Source organism: Salmo salar, chromosome ssa28 (assembly GCF_905237065.1).
Source record: "Salmo salar chromosome ssa28, Ssal_v3.1, whole genome shotgun sequence".
Lineage (NCBI taxonomy): Eukaryota > Metazoa > Chordata > Actinopteri > Salmoniformes > Salmonidae > Salmo > Salmo salar.
This window is the reverse complement of record NC_059469.1, coordinates 31,057,501-31,070,412: the sequence shown is the minus strand read 5'-3', so window position 1 is coordinate 31,070,412 and position 12,912 is coordinate 31,057,501. Positions and strand designations below refer to the sequence as shown.

At 44.7% G+C, this 12,912-nt stretch overlaps 1 pseudogene; it reads left to right on the top strand.

The window, feature by feature from the left end:
- Positions 1-12,912, top strand: part of LOC106589866 (RNA binding protein fox-1 homolog 3-like) — an 891,320-nt pseudogene that overhangs the window by 794,659 nt on the left and 83,749 nt on the right.

Below are 12,912 nucleotides of genomic sequence, written 5' to 3'. Positions count from 1 at the left end.
AATTAACCCACATCCTGCATTGATAGTTTCATTTGATAGGATTAACCCACATCCTGAATTGATAGTTAACATGTGGTAGGATTAACCCACATCCTGCATTGATAGTTAATATGTGGTAGGATTAACCCACATCCTGCATTGATAGTTTCATCTGATGGGATTAACCCACATCCTGAATTGATAGTTAATATGTGGTAGGATTAACCCACATCCTGCAGTGATAGTTAACATGTGGTAGGATTAACCCACATCCTGCATTGATAGTTTCATCTGATGGGATTAACCCACATCCTGAATTGATAGTTAATATGTGGTAGGATTAACCCACATCCTGAATTGATAGTTAATATGTGGTAGGATTAACCCACATCCTGAATTGATAGTTAACATGTGGTAGGATTAACCCACATCCTGCATTGATAGTTAATATCTGGTAGGATTAACCCACATCCTGCATTGATAGTTTCATCTGATGGGATTAACCCACATCCTGCATTGATAGTTAACATGTGGTAGGATTAACCCACATCCTGAATTGATAGTTAATATGTGGTAGGATTAACCCACATCCTGAATTGATAGTTAACATGTGGTAGGATTAACCCACATCCTGCATTGATAGTTAAAATGTGGTAGGATTAACCCACATCCTGCATTGATAGTTAATATGTGGTAGGATTAACCCACATCCTGCATTGATAGTTAATATGTGGTAGGATTAACCCACATCCTGAATTGATAGTTAATATGTGGTAGGATTAACCCACATCCTGCATTGATAGTTAATATGTGGTAGGATTAACCCACATCCTGCATTGATAGTTAATATGTGGTAGGGGTTGAGGACAGTCTGGGTAACAGTTTGTTATCCTTGCCACTCCTGTCACACTAAACATCTTTGGCATGTCACATGGAGTACAAGGACTGGAATGTTAGCTAAACAGACTGGTACCCAGGGAAGGTCCTTCAGAGGAGGCTGGTGGGGGAGGATTAATAGCTTTAATGGAGTGAATGAAAAGGTTTTAAAGAAACCATGTTTCAAGCCATCACTATGAGCTGATTTAAAGTGCCGCTAGCCACCACTCGTTTCCTCTCAATTCAACTCCGTTTCCCAGGGGGCCGTGTGTCTGTCTTATCTCAGGGCCAGTTTAGAGTGGTCACCCGGGTGTTGGTGACAGGGATCCCCGTCGTCACGGTTACTCTGATAACAATGAAGTAAATGGCGGTTGTCACGGCGACACCTAAAAGGGCCGTCACTCCTGGCGACCTGGAGAGCATCGCTGCCACTTTCTGCCCGTAATGGACAGATGATCACATGGGGTCTGGGGGAGGAGAGGAGGACTGGAGGGTATCCCTCGCTCTCTCTCTCTCCCCTCTTTCGCTCTTTTACTCTCCCCTCTCTCTCTCTGTATGTCTCTCTCTTTCTCTCACTCTCCATCTTTCTCTACACTCTCTCCTCTCGCTCGCTCTTTCTCATCACTCTCTCTCTCTCTCTCTCCCTGTCTCTGTCTGTCTTTCCCTCTCTCCCTCTTCTCCCTCTCCTCTCTCTATCTGTTTGTATAATACATACAGTAGTGTAGACATGTTTAAGTTGTTAAATGTGTGTCCACTCCTCCCAAACAGCTTCCTTATCTCCTATGTCAGGGGAGCAGAGAGAATGCCAAACGACATTCATACCTCACACTACACTATGACTAAGACATAGAGTCTGCGTCCCAATTCATTTTATAGTGCACTAATTGAACGAGGCCCAGAGGGGAAAAGCGTGTCGTTTGTGATGCACCCTACAACATTATTCACACACTCTTAGAAGGACAGAGGCAGTTTAATATGAAATGCTTCTTTATTATTTAAAACCATCGTGTTTCAGGGGAAAACAGTGTGAGTCATACCTAGTGGAGATTCATATCACTCTCACACTCACTCAATCTTTCTCTTTCAATCAATCTCCCTTTTTCTCTTTCTGTCAATCCCTTTCAGACTTGACTGATGTTCCTTTCCTTTCTGTCACCCTCAGTGATCCTGAAACTCTCCCCTACCTCCACCCTATCTGTTATTCTTTACAATAACCAAGATTAAGATGTCTGTTTAGCTAGGAACTAATGTTTTGTCGTGTTGTGGTCTGTGTTTTCCTGCAGCAGGCAGACGAGGTTGCGCAGACGGAGGTTTCCCATCAGCTCCACCTGCAGCAGTGTGATTCGTCAGAGAAGCAGCAGCCCAAGCGGTTACATGTCTCCAACATCCCATTCCGCTTCAGAGATCCAGACCTCAGGCAAATGTTTGGGGTGAGTAGCGAGCTGTTACATGTTTCAAGTGAGAAATTAGGCATCACAAGACCTCACCCGTACAATACCAAGGTTTCCCAGCACACAGGCCTACTATAGTAACACTGTTGGTCTACATACCAGTGTGTTCTCAGTGTTCAGAACACACAGGCCTTTATAACAAAACACCAGTGTTGAGTCGACCATGTTTCAATCATCTCATTCTCCCTGCTTGTGTTTTGTGTAAGCCTTAGCTCTACAGGTACATCAAGTGTCACTTTAGAGATCGTCCTGTCCCCATTAAAGATGTATGAGCCCCGTCACACTTTTTAGAGAGGGGGCCTAAATGATCCCCCTTCTAACCTCTACATACCCTCTCCTCCTCAAATTAGGGACAGATATGAATTTTTCATCTCCTGGACCTCTATAGGGCCGTCGTCCTTAAACGCTCCTTGGAGAGAGAGAGAGAGGACATGTCACAAGGCGTGTTTGAATTCCCAAGACTGTTAACGCTGTAGCAGTTCTCAGAACAGAACACGGTTCAGTCACAAGACTGTTCTAGAATTACAGAATGATTCTAGAAAAGTTGTTTTATTCTCTGCTTTGTGAAAGGAAACATCTGACACTGTATCAGATGTCTGCGGGAACTTGTTCTTACTTATTTCATCATTTTTTTGTTCCTGGAGGAACTTAGGACTGGCCCGTACTATAGACTTCTAACTCTGCTGGTCTCAGGCTGTTTTCTTCACTTCTGGCCTTACAGCCCAATAGGCATCTTGTACCCACTCCTATGTACCCACTCCTTGGGGCGGCAGATAGCCTAGTGGTTAGACTACTGCAATTCAGTCATGTTGTTTAAAATTCCAACAAAATGACCAAGAATTCCCCATAGAGCACAGAGTCAGTTTAGCTTCTCACTCCCACATAATGTTAGATGAGTAGAAGACAGAGTATACAGAGAGACAGAGTATACAGAAGGGAGATAGTGTGAGTAGAACAAACAGAGAGACAGAGTACACAGAAGGGAGAGAGTGTGAGTAGAAGAAAGAACGACAGAGCGAGCGAGAACACAAATAAACAACATGCCATGAGAGAGAGAGAGAGAGAGAGAGAGAGAGAGAGAGAGAGAGAGAGAGAGAGAGAGAGAGAGAGATCAACCCATGGTATTTGTTGCTCTACAGCTTGGTAAGACCACTCTTTACAGTACAGTGTTACTAATGGCAGCCAGTACATATATTCTACTACACTGTAACATTTAAAATACTAAGAGGCTGGACATTTCTCCCCCGTCTCCTGGTTCTCAAATGGAGCCCAACATTTGCTCCCTTTCGGCCAGGGCTTTGTTCCATAGCGGGCGGTGCCTGTCCCCCTGGCCGTGCCCAGAATCGGAGGCCTTGATGTGGGGAGAGGTAGAGGAGATGGAAGGGTCCCGCAATGGAGACACGATTAATGGTATTCCTCAGCACTGTGTTTAAAAGGGACTTTATCCTCATTAGGTGTGTGTAGGGCGACAGGATCCAGTCAGGGACAGATTTGGTGTGTGTGTGTGTGTGTGTGTGTGTGTGTGTGTGTGTGTGTGTGTGTGTGTGTGTGTGTGTGTGTGTGTGTGTGTGTGTGAAGCCTGGTACTCTAACTCCCCAGTAACACTCCCCGGTCACTTAGTGAAGTCTCCAAGGCACTGAGTCCTGCACCACAATTAACCAGAGACACTGAGAGAGGAGCGAGGGATTAGAAGAGACAGACAATCTGGTAGAACTCACTACAATCAACGATGCTCAGAGTGCGTCTTACCCTGTTGTCTGAAGGACTACACTGACACAGACCCTGAAGAGGAGGACCGAGCTCGGACAAGTTGGTCCGTCAAAACAAAGTCACATTTTTTGCCCTTTTTTTTTGTACTTTAGACACTTGGAAACTCAAACTGTCCAATCAGTTTCACGGGGAAAGTTAAGGCTTGAAAAGTTACTTTTGGTTCTTTGGTTCGATACTTTAGTCACAGACAAGGCAGCTGAGCAGTTTGGTTAGCTAGTTGTGGTTGTTCAGTTGTCTCCAGGGTGGTGGGACAGGATACGAGGGACATGTCATCTTGTCAGAGTCTACACACACACACACACACACACACACACACACACACACACACACACACACACACACACACACACACACACACACACACACACACACACACACACACACACACACACACATCCTCTTTGTCGATGGTCCAGTCTCAAGGATTAATCGTTGTGGGCAGACCTGAAGTACTGCGTCCCAGATTCCATCAGGGCTTTGCCATCCCCACAATGGGTTCCAGTGCCGCTCTCTCCCATTGCCTTTAAATGTAGCAATGAGCGACTGGCTCAATGTGCCATTACGACTCCGTTTGAGCACCGCCACAATGCAAACAAAGGCAATAGCCAGGCATTATATTAAATGGAATTTCTTTCCATTATAGCAGAAAGGGGATATTGGAACATTATAGAAAAAGCCAGGCAATGACGAGGCATTGCAACACACGAGGAGGTTATAATCAGGGGAACACAACAATTGAAAGCTTCCTTTTAACGGTCCTTATTGTGACAATTTAGGTCCTCATCAGAAATAAAGTGAAACCGACATCTCAGAAGAACTCTTAGCGACGTGGTCGGGTGCTACTGTACAGACGCAGGCACATAAAGACAATATGAATACAAAGAAATAACAAAATGGTTTCATTACCCAACCTTATTTGATTTTAATTCATAATTAGAGAAACACATTTAGGAGGAAATTAAAGCGATGAGTATGAGGGCTTAATGGTAGACTGGTAATTGGGATTCAAAGCACCATTTCACGGATTCAATTCTCTCATTCTCACAACCATGTGTCGGAAATCTCTAATCTCAATGTCTATGTCCCAAATGGCAAACCATTTTAGTTGTATTTTTACATTTGAAATGTAACCTAACTACTTTCCACCAAAGGCATATGGGCCCTAGTAAAAAGTAGTGCTATATAGTGAATAGGGCCCTGGTCTAAAGTAATGCACTATATAGGGAACAGGGCCCTGGTCTAAAGTAATGCACTATATAGGGAATAGGGTGCCTTTTGAAACAGATCCCAACGCTTACCTCAAATATATCACAGAGGGCTTGAGACCTCCCTGCATGCATTGCAGCATCCTTTACCATTAAAGTGTTTGATAGCTCTCTCAGAATATCGGAAACTCCTAAACTATCCGACAGGGAAACTCCAGAATGCTGTTTTTGCTTTCATGTCTTGGAATGATCTGAAATATGAGATTCCAAATTCCAAATTCCAAAACACCAGGCTTCAGGTATACAGTATCAATGAGGTTTTGTCCTGAGTCAGTTCGTGAAAACATTTCTTAATTCCGATTTCCAAGGAGCACATGAATACAGCATGACACAGAGAGCCGGGATGGCTTCCACTAGACACCAGCTGTGCCCCAGTCGCTTCAGAAGCCTGTTCATTTTGCACCACACTGCGAGAAACAGGCTAATATAATGTCCCCAGTGCCATCGCTATGTTTAATTAATAACCAGGCACTTAGAGAGCCAGCCGCAAGAGGGTCCTTACAGTCACTCTCCTGGAGGTAGGGTCTAAAATGAATCCTTACCGTAGCGCACACACACCCACACACACACACACACACACACACACACACACACACACACACACACACACACACACACACACACACACACACACACACACACACACACACACACACACACACACACACACACACACACCAAAGAGGGTTCTTTCCGTCCCAGAGTGTCTCTTAAACAAGTCGTTACTGTACATCACACACACACACACACCTCCCCCCAGACACACACACCCTTGGTTCAGGTGTGTGCATGCGTGCGTGCGTGGACAGTGCTCTTCTATATCTGTGTGTGTGTTTCTCTCGAGAAGCGAGACGTACATCAGGGGTTCGCTAATGGACTTTTAATGATACCTTCCTTCATCTGCCTAATCACCTCTTCTAGAAGCCGCAGCCTTCCAGGTAGAACCCCCATCTTTCCATCATGCTGCAGCAGCATTCCTAACAGAACAGGGAATCATGTCAGTCGGAAGCTACTAACATTCTATTCCATAAGGCTCCATTCCATCCCGCTCTCTCGGATCTTCCACCATTTGGCCTTTCAGGTTGTGTGTAATTATAATTCCTCCATGTAATTTACAATAACAAATCAGTGTTGAGATGAACATGTGAGTAGTAATGGTATCAGAGGGGGATAGAGAGGACAGCTAAAGCTTCTATTGTAGTCTCCCCTTGATGCCAATTCATTAGTGGGCTGATTAAAGTTCATTTACTACAGTGTTTATTTAGTAAAAGAAGACTGTGTCATTAGCCTGTAAGGGAGCAGTTCTCTCTCTCTCACACACACACACACACACACACACACACACACACACACACACACACACACACACACACACACACACACACACAGAGAAAAAAAAGTTGTTTATAGTACATTTAATCTGCACCCCAGGCCCATTAGCACAGGCCCATTAGCACAGGCCCATTAGAACAGGTATAAACCGTTAGCATCATTAGCTTCTCCAGTCTGTGTTGGGCTAAACCAGTCATTCACTATGGAAGGAGACTAAGCAACAGCTGTGAGACAATGGATTAATGTGAGGAGGTGGAGGGGAGGTGGAGGGGAGGTGGAGGAGGAGGTGGAAAGTTCTGCTATGCTTGCCTGAATAAGGTGATGGAGAAGGGTTGTATTTACAATGGTGTTTGTTCTTCACTGGTTGCCCTTTTCTTTTCCTGTGGCAACAGGTCACAAATCTCGCTGCTGTGATTGTACATGTTAGTATTTCACCCAATAGATATGAACGTTTATTAAAATTGGGTTTGTTTGGGAATTCTTTGTGGGTCTGTGTAACCTGAAGGAAATATGTGTGTCTTTTTGTTGTCTCATGATGTGGTTGGGTCTAATTGTGTTGCTGTCCTGGGGCTCTGTGGGGTGTGTTTGTGAACAGAGCCCCAGGACCAGCTTGCTTAGGGGACACTTCTTCAGGTTCATCTCTCTGTAGGTGATGACTTTGTATTGGAAGGTTTGTGAATCACTTCCTTTTAGGTGGTTCTAGAATTTGTGTGTTTCTGTACATGCACCCTGATACAAAGCCTCTCGGCCTGCCCTCCCTCTCTCCCTGCCTCTCTCTTTACCGCTCTCTCTCTCTCTCTCTCTCTCTCTCATGCTCTCTCACTCTCTTCCACGAGCCAGGTGATCAATTCCATTGTGCTTCTGCTGAGTGAGGCAGACAAGGTTGTGTGTGCTTGTGTGTGCTTGTGTGTGTGTGTGTGTGTGTGTGTGTGTGTGTGTGTGTGTGTGTGTGTGTGTGTGTGTGTGTGTGTGTGTGTGTGTGTGTGTGTGTGTGTGTGTGTGTGTGTGTGTGTGTGTGTGTGTGTGCGTGCGTCCATACATTTGTGTCCATGCACCCTGATACACAGCCTCCCTCTCTCTCTCTTTCTCCCTCTCTTTCTCTCTCTCTCTCTCTCACCCTCCCACCCTCCCTCCATCTGACAGGGTAATTAGAATGAAATAATGTGGCCGGTGTAGACAACAATTAACCGTTGCTTTCATCCCAGTCATTAGGAAGAGTGGAGATTTGCTTTTATTCTGCTGTGTCTCTAATGATTCCGTTCGCCCGCCCGCCCGCCCGCCCGCCCGTTCTCCCGCCCGTTCATCCGCCGTCTAGATTCAATGCTTAAAGGTCAACTGCCCCTTAGAACCGACTTCTCGAGTTTTAAACGGCCTGTGTGGCATCGATATGAATGAGAAGCTTTAATTCTAATGTCAAAATGGACTAGAAAGTGTAAATAGAATAATTTTGGTCATAAAGTCAGTCTCGTCCAAAAACAGACTTTTGTTAGTTAGTTGGTCACGACTTACTGGAGGGTTGGGTTACGATCATGTACGCCCAGTGCCCACTAACAGGAGAGAGGCAGTTGTGCGCGCTCTATCCAATCAAAGCAGCCAGAACCTCTAAGACAGTGAGACAGACCTGCCCATCACGCAGCACATCAGACTTCTTTGAAACACGCTGCCAATGTTATGTTGAAATAACCCTTGGCCCTAAGCCCTTTATGGAGTGGCCACTTGCTGATGTGTTTGATAGTGTCAGTCAAATTAGAATTGAGATGATCAGAACACACTTTTATCCCAACTGCAACTTGCCAACATTCCAAAATCCATTCGCAAGCATCTTGTTAATTAATTACAGATTTCTTGATTTATCTGATTTCATTCTGACTATTATAACTTCTTATGGGCAGGTGGGACGGTAGCGTCCCACCTCGACAATATCCGGTGAAATTGCAGAGCGCGAAATTCAAAATACAGAAATACTCATAAGAAAAATTCATAAAACATACAAGTGTTATACATCGGCTTAAAGATTCACTTTTTGTTAACCTCTCTGGGCTAGGTGGGACGAAATCGTCCCACCTACGCAACAGCCAGTGTAATCCCGTGGCGCGATTTTCAAATACCTTAGAAATGCTATTACTTCAATTTCTCAAACATATGACTATTTTACACCATTTTAAAGACAAGACTCTCGTTAATCTAACCACACTGTCCGATTTCAAAAAGGCTTTACAACGAAAGCAAAACATTAGATTATGTCAGCAGAGTACCCAGCCAGAAATAATCAGACACCCATTTTTCAAGCTAGCATATAATGTCACAAAAACCCAGAAGACAGCTAAATGCAGCACTAACCTTTGATGATCTTCATCAGATGACACACCTAGGACATTATGTTATACAATACATGCATGTTTTGTTCAATCAAGTTCATATTTATATCAAAAACCAGCTTTTTACATTAGCATGTGACGTTCAGAACTAGCATACCCCCCGCAAACCTCCGGTGAATTTACTAAATTACTCACGATAAACGTTCACAAAAAACATAACAATTATTTTAAGAATTATAGATACAGAACTCCTTTGTGCAATCGAGGTGTCCGATTTTAAAATAGCTTTTCGGTGAAAGCACATTTTGCAATATTCTGAGTACATAGCCCAGCCATCACGGCTAGCTATTTAGACACCCACCAAGTTTAGCCCTGACCAAACTCCGATTTACTATTACAAAAGTTTGATTACCTTTGGTGTTCTTCGTCAGAATGCACTCCCAGGACTGCTACTTCAATAACAAATGTTGGTTTGGTCCAAAATAATCCATCGTTATATCCAAATAGCGGCGTTTTGTTCGTGCGTTCAAGACACTATCCGAAGTGTAAATAAGGGTCACGAGCATGGCGCAATTCGTGACAAAAAAATTCTAAATATTCGTTTACCGTACTTCGAAGCATGTCAACCGCTGTTTAAAATCCATTTTTATGCCATTTTTCTCATAAAAAAGCGATAATATTCCAACCGGGAATCTGCGTTTAGGTAAACAGACGAAAGAAAACAAAGCATGAGGTCGACTCGGGCACGCGCCTGAGTCTCACAGTACTGTAACCAGCCACTACCCAAACGCGCTACTTTTTTTCAGCCAGAGCCTGCAAAGCCACGATTCAGCTTTTTGCCGCCTTCTGAGAGCCCATGGGAGCCGTAGGAAGTGTCACGTAACAGCTGAGATCCTCTGTAATGGATAGAGATAATCAAGAAGGGCAAGAAATTGTCAGGCAGGGCACTTCCTGCATGGAATCTTCTAAGGTTTTGGCCTGCCAAATGAGTTCTGTTATACTCACAGACACCATTCAAACAGTTTTAGAAACTTTGGAGTGTTTTCTATCCAAAGCTAATAATTATATGCATATTCTAGTTTCTGGGCAGGAGTAGTAACCAGATTAAATCGGGTACATTTTTTATCCGGCCGTGTCAATACTGCCCCCTAGCCCTAGCAGGTTAATCCAGCATACCATGCGATTATCTGAGAACAGCGCCCCGCTTACAAAAGCATACAAACATTTTCCAGCCAAGTAGATTAGTCACAAAAGTCAGAAATAGAGATAAAATTAATCACTTACCTTTGATGATCTTCATACGGTTGCACTCACAAGACTCCCAGTTACACAATAAATGTTTGTTTTGTTCGATAAAGTCCCTCTTTATATCCCAAAAAATCTGTTTTGTTGGTGCGTTTTGTTCAGTAATCCACTGGCTTAAAGGCCGTCACAACAGGCAGACGAACAGATCCAAATAGTACTGGTAAATTTTGTCGAATCATGTCAAACGATATATTTTATTAATCCTCAGGTTGTCTATTGTCTTTATAATTGATAATATTTCAACCGGACAATAGTGTATTCAATACAAAGGAAAAAGAACAGAGGGCGCATCCCGGTCACGAGCGCAAAAAGCTCTGGTTCATTCGACCGACCACTCAGATAATGTTGTCATTTTTACTCATTTTTCAGAATAAAAGCCTGAAACAATGTCTAAAAACTGTTGACATCTAGTGGAAGCCATAGGAACTGCAATCTAGGTCCCATCCATTTATATGGTGGATAGGCTTTGGAAAAACAATCAATTCAAAAGATTGCCACTTCCTGGATGGATTTCCCTCAGGTTTTTGCCTGCCATATCAGTTCTGTTATACTCACAGACAATATTTTAACAGTTTTGGAAACTTTAGAGTGTTTTCTATCCAATACGCCCATGCAAATGCATATCCTAGCTTCTGGGCCTGAGTAACAGGCAGTTTACATTGGGCACCTCATTCATCCAAAATTCAAAATACTGCCCCCTCCCCAAGAGAGGCTAAGGAAGTGACTATTTTGTGTCTATGTTGCTACGGTGACGCAGGAGGGACAAACGACATTACCTGTCAGGGTACTGTATGCTAACAGAACACACCCACATCAAACCACACCCACATCAAACCACACCCACATCAAACCACACCCTTGTTTGGCTTCAGTCATGACGCTGCATTTCTTAATGAGCAATCTTCAAAACGAGGCCAAATCAGGAAGTGCCCTTTAAGCCATTTTTTGTTTTACTTGCACACACACATACATAAACATACACACACACACACACACACACACACACACACACACACACACACACACACACACACACACACACACACACACACACACACACACACACACACACACACACACAGCAGACTACCAACAATGGGTTTTTGTCCTTTTTGGGAAAAGGAAAAGAGAGGAGAGTGAGGGAGACATATAAACAATCACATGTTCACTGGGCCGTGTTGCTTTTCTTATTTAGACTCAGTCTATCTGGCAGGCTACAAACAAGCATGGGCTCTTCTCTCCTCCTCCAGATTGGTGCTGCATCGCTGCGCCAGCTCTGTTGTCTGTATGTACCAGTATATAATATTTCACAGGCCGAGGTGTGTTCCCTCCTCATAGACAAGGATGCATGGTGTGGTGTGAGTGTGAGGTACGATGTGAGGTGTGAGGGAGGTACGATGTGAGGTGTGAGTGAGGTACGATGTGAGGTGTGAGTGAGGTACGATGTGAGGTGTGAGTGAGGTATGATGTGAGGTGTGGTGTGAGGTATGATGTGAGGTGTGGTGTGAGGTACGATGTGAGGTGTGAGTTTGAGGTACGATGTGAGGTGTGAGTGAGGTACGATGTGAGAAGTGAGTTTGAGGTACGATGTGAGGTGTGAGTGAGGTACGATGTGAGGTGTGAGTGAGGTACGATGTGAGGTGTGAGTGAGGTATGATGTGAGGTGTGGTGTGAGGTATGATGTGAGGTGTGGTGTGAGGTACGATGTGAGGTGTGAGTTTGAGGTACGATGTGAGGTGTGAGTGAGGTACGATGTGAGGAGTGAGTTTGAGGTACGATGTGAGGTGTGAGTGAGGTACGATGTGAGGTGTGAGTGAGGTACGATGTGAGGTGTGTGTGAGGTACGATGTGAGGTGCGGTAAAACACGGTGAGACGGTGACCTTGCCTGTGCTCTGCTGGTATTACGTCGGCTTGGACACCATGTTTATTTATTTATTGAAATCAACTACTTGATTCAAGGTCTTATTATGGGGAGACCAAGGCTGTGGCATCATTACAATAAGGCTGGGAAGAGGAGGATGGGGGAGAGGGGAGTTGGAGACAGGGGAGAGAAGGGTAGGGAGAGTATGGAGAAGAGGGTGGGGAGAAGAGAGAGGGGAGAATGGAGGTGGAGACTGGAGAGAGGAGAGTGGTGAGAAGAGAGAGGAGAGTTGGAGACAGGGGAGAGGAGGGTAGAGAGAGGAGAGGTGGAGAGAGAGGAGACGGGAGAGGAGGGTGGAGAGATAGGAGAGGTGGAGACAGGGGAGAGGAGGGTAGGGAGAAGAGAGAGGAGAGGTGAAGAGAAGAGAGAGGAGAGGTGGAGAGGTGAGAGGAGGGTCAAGAGAAGAGAGGTGGAGAGAGAGGAGAGGAGGGTTGGGAGAAGAGAGAGGAAAATAGTGCACTACGTTGCGAATAGGGCCCTATCTAAAATAGTGCACTACGTAGGGAATAGGTTGCCATTTGCGATGCAAGCGAGGTCTCTATTCCCCACCGCTGGGCTACTGAGCTACTGGGCTACTGGGCTACTGGGCTACTGGACTACTGGACTACTGGGCTCCTGGGCTACTGGGCTACTGGATTACTGGACTACTGGGCTACTGGGCAACTGGGCTACTGGACTACTGGACTACTGGGCT